The sequence below is a fragment of the Camellia sinensis genome, chromosome 12, assembly GCF_055761805.1.
Source record: "Camellia sinensis isolate YWXY chromosome 12, ASM5576180v1, whole genome shotgun sequence".
NCBI lineage: Eukaryota > Viridiplantae > Streptophyta > Magnoliopsida > Ericales > Theaceae > Camellia > Camellia sinensis.
In genome coordinates, this window is record NC_138972.1 from 157,248,565 (window position 1) to 157,262,590 (window position 14,026).

General features: G+C 35.0%; 1 long non-coding RNA gene across 2 annotated transcripts; it reads left to right on the top strand.

Moving 5' to 3' along the window:
• Window positions 1-5,357: 5,357 nt before the first annotated feature.
• LOC145804121 (uncharacterized) lies at window positions 5,358-6,910 on the top strand. Of its 2 annotated transcripts, none has more exons than XR_014345732.1 (2): window positions 5,358-5,772; window positions 6,589-6,910. It is a non-coding gene; the product is annotated as an uncharacterized LOC145804121 (long non-coding RNA). The 2 variants fall into 2 exon arrangements; XR_014345731.1 differs by having other exon boundaries at window positions 5,385-5,772; window positions 6,548-6,910.
• The last annotated feature ends 7,116 nt before the right edge of the window (window positions 6,911-14,026 follow it).

The window sequence follows — 14,026 nt, forward strand, 5'->3', positions numbered from 1 at the left end:
ATCAAATTTAATTTTGTTAAATTTTTCAAACAAACATTGAACCATTTACTACTTAACTCAATAAATTTATATATACTATAAACAAATAAAATTATTAAAATTTGATTTATATTCATCTCATCAAAAATTCATTCAATATCAAATTAACCGGAATCAATGTCGGGACAGTTTACAGAGTCTTGTCGGACCCATAAAGGAGCTAACCGGAATCAATGTCGGGACAGTTTACAGAGTCTTATCGGACCCTTGTAGAAACTAACCGGAATCAATGTCGGGACAGTTTACAGAGTCTTGTCGGACCCATAAAGGAACTAACCGAAATTAATGTCGGGACAGTTTACAGAGTCTTGTCGGACCCTTAAAAAATGCACCCTCAAAAGGTGTGCCCAATTTTTCAAAAGACGTGCCCAATCCATAAAAAGGCGTGCCATCAAAAGGCGCGCCCACGTCATCAAAAGACGTGCCCGACAGAAAGCGTCGAGCCATCAAAAGGGGCGCCTGACACGCGGCGATGCACGTGATTGACAGAGCGCGTGTCGGCCTCGTCGTCTCTGTCTTTATAAACCAAAGCGAAGTTTGAGGCTTGGAAGCATAACAAACCAGTTAAAACCTCTTCGTTCTCTGTAACATTCTGTAACCAACCCTTCTCTGAAACACTCAGCAACATGGCCTCTTCTTCCCGTCCAGCTACCCAGAACATGGCCTCCTCGTCCCGTGGTCTGCTCACGCTCTTTCCAGAACTGAACGAGCCCACAAGAGAAATAACTGGTGCGGTGGCCAGTGAACCTCAACCAAACACCTCTGGTTTTGCTCCGTTGAACTTTCCGATGTGGTCGGTGGAGCAAAAAATGGCGGTGCAAACTGATATTGAGGCCAATCAGTATACTCTGAAGTCATGTGTGGAAACCATGACGGCGGTCACAAACTTGTCGCACCGGCTGCAGAGCAGGACAAATGAGGTGCAACAGTTAAACTCCCAGCTGGCTCTGCTCCAACGCATGTATAAGGATGCGCGAGCAGAGATAAGTGTGCTGAAGGCAGAAAATAAGGAGCTGAAGCGGAAGGCCACCGTGATGTTCAGATTTGGAGGGCCGCCATATGCTGCAGTGGAGGAGTATGGGGGAGTGAACGTGCTCGGCGGCGTGGAAAACACAGAGGCAGCACCGTCAAGGACCGTCCAAGACGGAGGCAAGAAGAAGAGACCGGCGGCAGAGTAGAGAAGAAAAATCCCACTGTTCCGAGTGGTGTTGGTTTGGTTGTGTGTGTGTGTGTGTTTTTTTTTTTTTTTTTTTTTTTGTGTAAAATGGTGATCGGGGGGAGCCCCGACATGAATAAAAGGAGTTTGGGGTGCAGTTTATGCCACTGTGTGTTTTGTTTGTTTGTTTGTTTGTTTTTTTTTTTTTTTTTTTGTTTTTTTGTTTTTTAATGAAAAGGAAAAAAGGAAGATAAAAGAAAAGAAATAAAATTGGGAAAAGCGGGATCAGCAGAGATAAGTATGTATCTGGGTTGTTGGTTTGAAAAGAAAAGAAAATAAAGGTGAAGAGAAGTATGGGTAATATAGTATAATAAAAAAAAAAGAGAGATATATATATAGATATAAAATAAAAAAAGGTGGGTAAAATAAAATAATGATGATCGGTGTGCAAACTTTCGGTTACTTTGTAAAAGATGGAATAAAATAAAGATAAAACAAAAAAGAAAAGAAAGTGGAGTGCATTGATTATTTAATATAATAATAATAGTAATAAAAAAATAAAAATTAGACCACTTGGAGAATGTAATACCTCCTTTGCAGACCACTTGGAAAGAGAACATACCTCGAGCTCTCATAGATGTCCAATTCACTCAGTTTTGCAGAGTCCCGAAAATTCTCTTCTTTGGTCCCGTTTTCAGGAGACCTAATGATATGGTTTTCGTTTTTGAAATGACACCGTTACTGCCGATAGGCAGGTTTCCATTGCCAGAAGCTGGAGCACTTAAAGCACGACAAAGAAGTTGCTGCTGCGGAAGGTAAAGAAGGTGCTGAATTTCGACGAGTAGGGGTCGATGGGCGAGAAGCTGACCTATTGACTGAGGTAGATTTATTTGAGTAGGTACTATATTGGGTACTAGAGATTGAAGGGCGAGTCACTGAACTGCTTCTGATTGGTCTTGAGTGATGGTTGTTCTCTGATTGTGACACTGAAAGCCTTGAAGCCTTAGTTGTAGAAACTGATCTAACCGTGGAACTGCTTCTTGGAGCAGCTGACGGTGGTTGAGACTCACTTCCATTCAATGAAGGAAAAAAAGGAGTTCCAGGAGGAGTGAGAAGCCAATCATAGTCATGCTTTCCTCCTTTGGCCGATGACAATAGATCATCCATTCCACTCTTAGCCAATTTTGCTGATCCAACTGAAAGTTTCCCCAATTTCACCAAAACGTCAGATTCATCGGAGGAAGCGACGGAGAGGCTCCGGCGATTCCTAGAGAATAAATCCAAGTTCTCGTCGGCATCTCTGGACATTCCGGTGAGGCTAAGACCTCGACGGTGCTGAGTTCCAGCCGGAATATTCCTCCCGCCGATCATAGATTCCTTCAAATTCCGATTCATATCTACAAATGCGGCTCCAAAAACATCTCCAAAAGCAAAATATTGTGTGGAGAGAGAGAAAAGTAGAAGAAGATGGCAGAGACAGAACTTTTTTGTGTATTTTACGTCATCGAACTAGAGAGAGAGAGAGGGAGAGAGAGAGATTTGAATTGGTTGAGATCCGGCGGGCGGTCAAGGCAAGGTTGCCGCCCGCCGGAAGGCGAAGAACACTAAAATCTTTAACCTATTGCTCTGATACCATGTAAGAAAAACTGATGTATTATTGATTTATGTATAATTGATTGATAGATGTAATTGTTGTGTATATTGATATTTTGTTATGTTTACAATGATCAAATATATAGAAGAGAAGAAGGTAGTAGGTGAAGTGGTAGGGGATGAAGTGGAGGTAGTAGTGGTAGGTTAGGTGAGGAGGTGAGTGTGTGTGGTAGGTAGTAGTGGGTTAGGTTTAGTGGGTTTAACATGTTCATTAACAGGGAGGATTGGTTTATATGTTTAGTATATAAAAGTTTTACACAATCCGTTTCATATGCCTCAGTGGACCATATTTGTGGATTAATCGTGAGAATTGGTTTTATGCTTTGTATATGAGGATTTCGTTTAATATGTTATGTTTCGAAACCTATTTATGGTCACATGCCTTTGTGTGCCATACAGACATGTATGGCTTCTATTTCGTTTAATATGTTAGTATTTTTTTTCTTCTCTGTTTTGGACCTGAGATTCTTATTTCAATGGTCTAGTGGATCTGTTTTAGGGTTTAGCTATTTTTGTAGGCTTTAGAAGTTAGCTTTTTTGATAGGCCTTAGCCTTCTCAATTTTCTTTTCCTTTTTTCATGACTGTCTCCTATATTTAGCCTTCTCAATCTCATCCAAATATATTTCACTTTCCCATGAGCTATCTCACAACTCCCTTTCCACTAAAAAATAAAAAATTAATTGACATGCTGTGATAAGTTTCAAAACCAGGAGTATCCCACTTTGTAAGTTGTTGAGATGTTCAATTTGAAATGCTTTTACTTAAGATGAAGACTACAGATGCTGAGGAAACTACGATTTAAGACTGATAAAACTACCATATTTCTCTTACAATTTACTTTGCGGTTCGTCTTTCTGTAGTTAGTATAATTTCTGTTCAATGAATGTAATGTTTTATGCTTTTGTAGGAATTCACTATTCAAAGCTTGCAGGAGACTACCTCATTACACTTTATTGAATGGTTCTTCAGTTCTTGTTGCTTTACAGATTCTTTGCCAGATTCAGGTACAGAGGTTAGTGAAACATAATACTAAGGTGAAAAGATACATTTGTTGTCAGAACATATGGAAATAGCAAAGTTGCCTAATTGTTGGTCTGATTGTTAATTTTGTTCTTTTCTCAGCATAACTGATTAGGAAGTACATATCATTGAGGTTCTTTATTGAATATAATTTAAGAGGAATTTTGGGTCATTGGCATGTACATCACCGGTTCCAATGTAATTACTGTGTGATGTCAGTTTTGTGATTCTCTTCCAAATGTGTTGGAGATTATGTAACAATTAATTGTTTACTGGAGAAACAAGTTACTGACATTGTGGTTATGATGACATGGCAACAATTTTATGGACAAAAAATGAACCTTTTTACTTACCAAAAAATAAAAATAAAATGAACTAGCTTGAGTTTTTAAATAAGTGCATGTGCCTATGTTCTCTGAGTCAACCTTCAATGAAAAAATTTATTTATTTTACTTTTATTTTTATTTTCTCATTGGCTGAGCAAGATAATCTACCATGAACTATGAACAATGTGAAACGCAAGAACTAGCCTTTTGACTGTTATAGGACTCCTCTGAGAAGCCTGGTAAGGTGCTTGCTAGGCTTTCAGAGGCTTGCCTAGGTGGGTTATTAGGCATGTGCTTGGATGAATTTTCTATTGAGGAGCCTGTTAGCATGGTTAGATTAGTACTAAATTGTGATTTTTGAAACTTTACCCATCCGGAGTCCTGATGGCTACTTGATGAGATCTACTTTTTTGCAAACTGCTGAGTTTGTTGTCACCAGAAAAATTAGCCGTCAAAATTTTCTTGAAAACTCTTTTTAATGAAAACCAAGGAAGATTCTCACAATGTCATATATTCTTGTAATCACTTTGTTTTTGTGAATCTACTATACGAGAATATCTGATGTATTGCCAGCTTAGTTGTCCACAAATTATGTTTAATGATATTATGTTTCTGTTGTTTTCATTGGCACAAAATCTACTGCAAGGAATCAATCTGTAGTACAGTCCAAAACTCACTCATTCTTTTGACAATGATATCTAGAAGCTGAACGTTGCACATGAGCACTCTTTTTGGATATAAGAAAAAGTTCTGTGTTTTTTTAACCATCTTATCTTCTTTTTTTGACAGTTTTGGTCATTTTGAATTTTAAGTACCAATTCTGCAAGTTTTTCAATTCTGATTGCGATAGGATTTCTCTTTCATCCATCACGTAAGTTTCAGTACCAAAAGTCCTAAGTACTCAAAATTGTGTTACTGTAGCAAAACCCATTGTTATTTTGTAATAGAGCTACATGATATCTGTTGACGTAATCGAAGTGGCTTTTATGGGTGTTCAGGTTGATCATCACTCAATGAAATGGGAAGGTATTTTTAAAGAGCAATTTTATGTCTGTTGTGCTCACTCTTATCACCTTCATTATATTATACTATTAACCGATTCTTCTCTTTCATTATTTTTTTTGATAATGTTTGGAGAGGATTGAGCTTGGGCCTTGATTTTGATCAAGGCAATCAACTGTTCATTCAGGACTGGTTCATGGATTGGATTCATCATCCTCCTAACGAAATCATTATCATTCAATCAGTTGTTTCATTCTATGGGATCTGTGACAACACTGCAACCAACTCACATTGATCTTATGTCATATCTGTGATGGGTGAATTTGCTGGAATCTGTGACTATTGGTTAAAATTATATACTGTTCTGCATTATTTGTGTGTAAATTCTCTAAAATTGGCCTAACATGTGCTCAAAATTTTTTTAAAAAAAGTGAAATATTCAGGCAAAATCTGGGGCCTAGAGTTTTGTTTAACACTACTGTTGCAATGGGTGTAATCGAGGAAGCAAAGTGCTTATCAGTTGGGAGACCTGTTTCGCCGCAATAAAATCCATATTTGAACTCTGCACATTGAAGGTTAGTTCATTTCAGAACTTCGTTTGAAATACTACCTTGTAGCCTTCATTTGGGATGTGAGCTTGGGGTTAAAAAGTCTCATTTGTGATGTGTCTTTTTTATTTTTTTTATTTTTGTGAGAGAAAAAATGAAATGATTATGATTTGAATGTGACATTTTGTCTTATTGGCTTTTTAGCCTATTTTATCTTTTTATGGTTTGAAATACTATTTTTTGTTTATTCCTAACTAAGTTGTTTTCATTAAGTAATGGGTTTATCCTTGTTTACACACTATTTTTTTTTTTAAAAAAAAAAATTAAATATTATACATGTTATGAACATGGGTAAGGGTCCAAAAAGACAGTCCATGCGAAAAAAGAAAAAAGGTGACAAATATATATTTTTTAATTTTTATAAATAATAATTATAATGATACTTTATATATATTTGCTTTTATTTTATGGAAATGTAGCCAGCTGCTTTAATGTTTGTGATTTATTGTTTATTTAGAAAACATTATTTAGAATGAAAATCAAGTAGCATAATATGTTGTCATATTAGTAGTGATACAAAATCGTTTTAGATTAAAAAAAAAAAAATAAGCATATATAGCATTAATTTCCATAGTGAGTAATTTTATTTGGGCGTCCTTAATATTTTTTGGGGTGTAAATAGAATCCCCCACTTTAATACGAGCTTCGATCAAGAATGGAAGCAGATCAAAACTTCGATCTTTCCCCCAATTTTGCTTCCCTATTTGATACGGGCTTTAATACGTTGTTTGACGAGACTTAGAGACTATAAGTATGGGGTTTGTTCCATCGCTGAAATCACAGAACCACACCCAGCCTCACACAAATGGATGCTGGAAAGTTCGCTCATGGGGTGGGAGGGCGGGTCGTCCCGCCTGGGCGGGTTACTGACCGGTCAGCCACAATGATCGACCCGGCGGAAGCTTCGCGAAAGCGCCGGAGGGCGGAGGTGGACATCAACGATCGCCCCACGAAGAAGAGGAGGATCGATCGCGCTGGTAGATCCGTTGACGTTGTTTTGGGTGAATAGATCATCCGTGGAGTTTATCTTCCTAGTCCTTTTTTGTATATAAATAATGTGGTCTGTTTCAAATTTTATATATAAATAAAGTGGTATTTTTTTTTTTTGGAATTGTTATTATTCATACATCTCAATACTATATTTTATGGATTCCAACCAGCCCCACAACAATAATCTAAATCATTCCTATTGCAGGCTCAACAATAAAGATGAGCTGTGTAAAAAATCAATTTCATTCAATGTCATAAACATATGAACAAATTACATTATATTTTTTTAAATGAATGACAACTAGGAGTTTAACTTTCAATTATCTATTTTATAATAGACTGATGGTATATACAAATAAAATTTTCATATATAATGATGTAACTTAATGATACATTTCATTTTAAAACAAAGGATTTTTGGCGGAACCCCCCTTTTGGGCCTTTTTATTAGGGTAAAGGATAACCCAATTAATTTTCTTTCAAAAAGTCCCTGAGTAAGAAATGCTTAACTTAATAAGGACATTTTATAATTTCTAATTTTTTTTTATCACAATATTGCCCTTATATAGTATCATACGTAAAAATTTGAAATTTGAGCTCCAAATCGATCATACTTTACAAAATCGATGAAGACGATTTTCAGATCTGAAGATCTCGCAGCCGAACATCTCTCACTTGTTCAACAATAGACGATCTCGCAGCCGAACATCTCTTACTTGGTGGCCGATGACCAACACTCTCAATTAAACGAAAGTTTCATTGAGATTTGTGATTGTTGATCGAGTTGTAGAGGTTTTTCTTCTCAATTAGGTATGTTGATTTGTAATGAATTTTTTTTATTTTTGTTTGTTTAATTTATTTTTGTTGTGTTTGATCTGATTTCGTTTGACAGAATCAGAGTAAAATTTTACTCTGGTTCTATTGCTGTGCATTTTGTTTCAGAGAATCAGAGTAAAATTTTACTCTGGTCCGAATCCTTTGTTTACAATGAGAGTAAAATTTTACTTTTATGCAGAGTAAAATTTTACTTTCAAATTCAGGCCGCAACATTTTTACTCTTAAATTCAAAGTAAAATTTTACTCTTATATAGGGAGTAAAATGTTACAAAAGGAATCTAACAGTACATAAGAGTAAAATTTTACTCTGAATCTAAGAGTAAAAATGTTGCGCCCTGAATTTGAAAGTAAAATTTTACTCTGTATAAATGTAAAATCTTACTCTCATTGTAAACAGAGCAATCAAGCAGAGTAAAATTTTACTCTGATATAGGAGTAAAATGTTACAAAAGGAATCTCAAAGTACATAAAAGTAAAATTTTACTCTGCATAAGAGTAAAATTTTACTTTGAATTTAAGAGTAAAAATGTTGCGGCCTGAATTTGAAAGTAAAATTTTACTCTGCATAAAAGTAAAATTTTACTCTCATTGTAAACAGAGGATTCGGACCAGAGTAAAATTTTACTCTGATTCTCTGAAACAAAAGACACAGCAATAGAATCAGAGTAAAATTTTACTCCAATTCTATCAAACGAAATCAGATCAAACACAACAAAAATAAATCAAAAAAAAAAAAAAAAAAATTCATTACAAATCAACATACCTAATTGAGAAGAAAAACCTCTACAACTCGATCAACAATCACAAATCTCAATGAAACTTTCGTTTAATTGAGAGTGTTGGTCATCGGCCACCAAGTAAGAGATGTTCGGCTGCGAGATCGTCTATTGTTGAACAAGTGAGAGATGTTCGGCTGCGAGATCTTCAGATCTGAAAATCGTCTTCATCGATTTTGTGAAGTATGATCGATTTGGAGCTCAGATTTCAAATTTTTACGTATGATACTATATAAGGGCAATATTGTGATAAAAAAAAAATTAGAAATTATAAAATGTCCTTATTAAGTTAAGCATTTCTTACTCAGGGACTTTTTGAAAGAAAATTAATTGGGTTATCCTTTACCCTAATAAAAAGGCCCAAAAGGGGGGTTCCGCCAAAAATCCTTTGTTTTAAAATGAAATGTATCATTAAGTTACATCATTATATATGAAAATTTTATTTGTATATACCATCAGTCTATTATAAAATAGATAATTGAAAGTTAAACTCCTAGTTATCATTCATTTAAAAAAATATAATGTAATTTGTTCATATGTTTATGACATTGAATGAAATTGATTTTTTACACAGCTCATCTTTATTGTTGAGCCTGCAATAGGAATGATTTAGATTATTGTTGTGGGTCTGGTTGGAATCCATAAAATATAGTATTGAGATGTATGAATAATAACAATTCCAAAAAAAAAAAATACCACTTTATTTATATATAAAATTTGAAACAGACCACATTATTTATATACAAAAAAGGACTAGGAAGATAAACTCCACGGATGATCTATTCACCCAAAACAACGTCAACGGATCTACCAGCGCGATCGATCCTCCTCTTCTTCGTGGGGCGATCGTTGATGTCCACCTCCGCCCTCCGGCGCTTTCGCGAAGCTTCCGCCGGGTCGATCATTGTGGCTGACCGGTCAGTAACCCGCCCAGGCGGGACGACCCGCCCTCCCACCCCATGAGCGAACTTTCCAGCATCCATTTGTGTGAGGCTGGGTGTGGTTCTGTGATTTCAGCGATGGAACAAACCCCATACTTATAGTCTCTAAGTCTCGTCAAACAACGTATTAAAGCCCGTATCAAATAGGGAAGCAAAATTGGGGGAAAGATCGAAGTTTTGATCTGCTTCCATTCTTGATCGAAGCTCGTATTAAATGGGGGATTCTATTTACACCCCAAAAAATATTAAGGACGCCCAAATAAAATTACTCACTATGGAAATTAATGCTATATATGCTTATTTTTTTTTTATAATCTAAAACGATTTTGTATCACTACTAATATGACAACATATTATGCTACTTGATTTTCATTCTAAATAATGTTTTCTAAATAAACAATAAATCACAAACATTAAAGCAGCTGGCTACATTTCCATAAAATAAAAGCAAATATATATAAAGTATCATTATAATTATTATTTATAAAAATTAAAAAATATATATTTGCCATCTTTTGTCTTTTTTTGCATGGACTGTCTTTTTGGACCCTTACACATGTTCATAACATGTATAATATTTAATTTTTTTTTTTTAAAAAAAAAATAGTGTGTAAACAAGGATAAACCCATTACTTAATGAAAACAACTTAGTTAGGAATAAACAAAAAAAAAGTTACTTGGATGAAAGCCTAATATTGCGTTGGGGTGGTTGGGGTTTCCAAAGACTCTCTATATAAAGGCCATGTCATTGTTGAATCAAAGTCATCAGTCGTAAAACTAGTCCTACAAGGCATATGTTATATGCTCGTACTTGTAAGTTGTAGCTAGCTTTGCTTAGCCACATAGTTTTTAAGTGTATAATGGCATTGAGAAAGGGACTTTCACTCTGGTTTGTGTTTTTCTCTTTTGCATTGATCTTTGTTTTGGGGCACTAGTGTCCAAGGCCAAGGGAGCCCTAATTACAGAGAAGCCCTTGCAAAGTCCATTTTGTTCTTCCAAGGGCAGAGATCAGGGAGGCTCCCTAGGGGCCAAGAAATCACTTGGAGGTCTAATTCCGGGATTTCTGATGGCTTTTTAGCTCATGTATGTCTATTTCCCCCCTTTGTTTTGGACTTTATTATTACTATTATTGTTGTTGTAGTCACCACCACCACCACCACCATTATCGCCACCGCCGCCTATAGACTACACAACCCTTTCAATAACCATTTCCTTTACGGCTGTTTTAAAGTCCTCCACCAAAAAAAAAAAAAAAAAAAAAAAAAAAAGTCTAAGGTCTGATCTAAAATAGGCTTACTAGTTTGGCATAGCCTAAAAAGGACAAATATCTTGAGGTTGTCCTTGCTAATTTTTTCTTTTTGATCGGCTAAAGTTAGTTGTTAGTTATTAGATTAGCACATATAAGAATTAACATCCTCATCCTTGCAAAACAAGTGTGTCTCCTAATTCATTGAGACTAAATTTTTAAGAGAATCATGGTTGCCTACTAGTTTAAGCCTCATTTGTTGTTGTCCTGGCTAGTTGCCTCTGTAAACATAAAATTTCAGAACATAAACCTTACACTTTGGATCATTTACCATGTGTATTATCAAGAGATCAAGACAAAATGACATACCTGAATCCATTGATGAACTGTTAAACGAAAGCGTCTGATTGTCAATAAAACCTTAATATTGACTTTGTTAGAGCCTTCTAATCCTTTCCCTTATGTGCCTTATGTTTCTCCTTGAGAGGATTTAGAAAACAAAACAGTATTCTTGTTTTTTTTTTTCACTCTTGGGAAGGAATAGGGGCCATAACCTTTTAAAGGTTGTAATTGGTTTTCATAACTGAAAGGTAATGAAAACCAATAAATTAACCATTATTGGTTTCATAACTGAAAGGTAATAAAAACCAATAAATTAACCATTATTAATTTCATAACTGAAAGGTAATAAAAACTAATAAATTAACCATTATTATTATTGGTTTTAAAACTGAAAGGTAATGAAAACCAACTTTAACCAATATGTTTTAATTTCTATTTCTGCCCCTCATAGAAATAGAAATTATACAACTAGTATCTACACATTAGGTCCATAACACATATACCCTTAAGCCTATTAACTAAATTGAATCACTTAAATTGTAGGCTTCTTATAAATGATAACACCACATTTAATTATGTGGTCCCATTGAGACATTATCTAACAGCCTCTCATAACTTTTAGTATTTCATTACAAGAAAATGGCTAGGTTGTCCTTCAATGTTTTATGATTTTCAAAATTTCATTTTCTATATCAATGATACTCTCACACTTGTGGAGAATAAAATGGTAAAACCATATTATGACGATGACAACTAAAGGACCTAAAGAAGTCATTAAGTGGTATTTGGGTATTTTCACATAAAATAAAATAAAAAGTCAATGCTAAATGTAAAGTAAAATTATGTCATTTTAGCCGAAATGTTAAAAAAAAAACACTAAAAAAAGACAACCATATCAATAGAGCAATCAAGCAGAGTAAAATTTTACTCTGATATAGGAATAAAATGTTACAAAAGGAATATAACAGTACATTAAAAGTAAAATTTTACTTTGCATAAGAGTAAAATTTTACTCTGAATCTAAGAGTAAAAATGTTGCGCCTTGAATTTGAAAGTAAAATTTTACTCTGTATAAATGTAAAATCTTACTCTCATTGTAAATAGAGCAATCAAGCAGAGTAAAATTTTACTCTGATATAGGAGTAAAATGTTACAAAAGGAATCTCAAAGTACATAAAAGTAAAATTTTACTCTGCATAAGAGTAAAATTTTACTTTGAATTTAAGAGTAAAAATGTTGCGGCCTGAATTTGAAAGTAAAATTTTACTCTGCATAAAAGTAAAATTTTACTCTCATTGTAAACAGAGGATTCGGACCAGAGTAAAATTTTACTCTGATTCTCTGAAACAAAAGGCATAGCAATAGAACCAGAGTAAAATTTTACTCTGATTCTGTCAAACGAAATCAGATCAAACACAACAAAAATAAATCAAACAAACAAAAATAAAAAAAATTCATTACAAATCAGCATACCTAATTGAGAAGAAAAACCTCTACAACTCGATCAACAATCACAAATCTCAATGAAACTTTCGTTTAATTGAGAGTGTTGGTCATCGGCCACCAAGTAAGAGATGTTCGGCTGCGAGATCGTCTATTGTTGAACAAGTGAGAGATGTTCGGCTGCGAGATCTTCAGATCTGAAAATCGTCTTCATCGATTTTGTGAAGTATGATCGATTTGGAGCTCAGATTTCAAATTTTTACGTATGATACTATATAAGGGCAATATTGTGATAAAAAAAAATTAGAAATTATAAAATGTCCTTATTAAGTTAAGCATTTCTTACTCAGGGACTTTTTGAAAGAAAATTAATTGGGTTATCCTTTACCCTAATAAAAAGGCCCAAAAGGGGGGTTCCACCAAAAATCCCTTGTTTTAAAGTGAAATGTATCATTAAGTTACATCATTATATATGAAAATTTTATTTGTATATACCATCAGTCTATTATAAAATAGATAATTGAAAGTTAAACTCCTAGTTGTCATTCATTTAAAAAAATATAATGTAATTTATTCATATGTTTATGACATTGAATGAAATTGATTTTTTACACAGCTCATCTTTATTGCTGAGCCTGCAATAGGAATGATTTAGATTATTGTTGTGGGTCTGGTTGGAATCCATAAAATATAGTATTGAGATGTATGAATAATAACAATTCCAAAAAAAAAAAATACCACTTTATTTATATATAAAATTTGAAACAGACCACATTATTTATATAAAAAGGCGAAGGAGAAGGAGCTATGGGTGACGCAGACGGAGAAGTAGGAATGACCTCAAGAGGAACAGTAGAAATGTACTCATCAGACGGAACCTCTGAAGGAAATGGGTCGATGTGAACCAAATCCTCTTTGAAAACGGGAGCAGTGAGGGGGGAAACTGAAAGTGAGACAGACATTCGAGAAAGGCAACATGACGGGAGACATAAAGGCGATGAGAGACAGGATCGTAACAGCGGTAGCCTTTATGAGTAAAACTGCAACCCAAAAAGACACACAAGACAAACCTGGCACTGAGTTTGGTCCTATCTTTACGGAAAAGAAGGACAAAACAAGTAGACCCAAAGACACATAGGAGGGAATAATTGGGAGGTTGGGAATACAGAGCCTTATAAAGGGGTTGACCGGAGAGTATGGGAGTCGGCATAGGATTAAGGAGGAAGGCAGTGGTAAGAACTGCCTCACCTTAGAATGGTGCCAGAACAAAGGCAAAGAGAAGGAGAGATCGAGCTGTCTCAAGGAGATGACGGTGTTTACGCTCAGCATGACCATTTTGGGCAGGGGTATTAGTACAAGAGGTTTAGTGAATGGTGCCCAATGTAGCTAAATACTCACAGAATTCAATTTTAAAGTATTCCCCACCCAAGTCAGACTGGACTATTTTAATTGTGGCTCCAAACTGTGCAGTGATCATATCCTGAAAGGTACGATATATCTAGTAGAAGTCAGATTTATGAGCCATAAAATAAACCCAGGTATAGCACGGGTACAATCATTAACAAATGACACATAGTACGCAGAACCCCCTTTAGTGAGAACAGGAGAAGGTCTCCAGACATCAGTCTGTACAAAAAAAAAAAGGG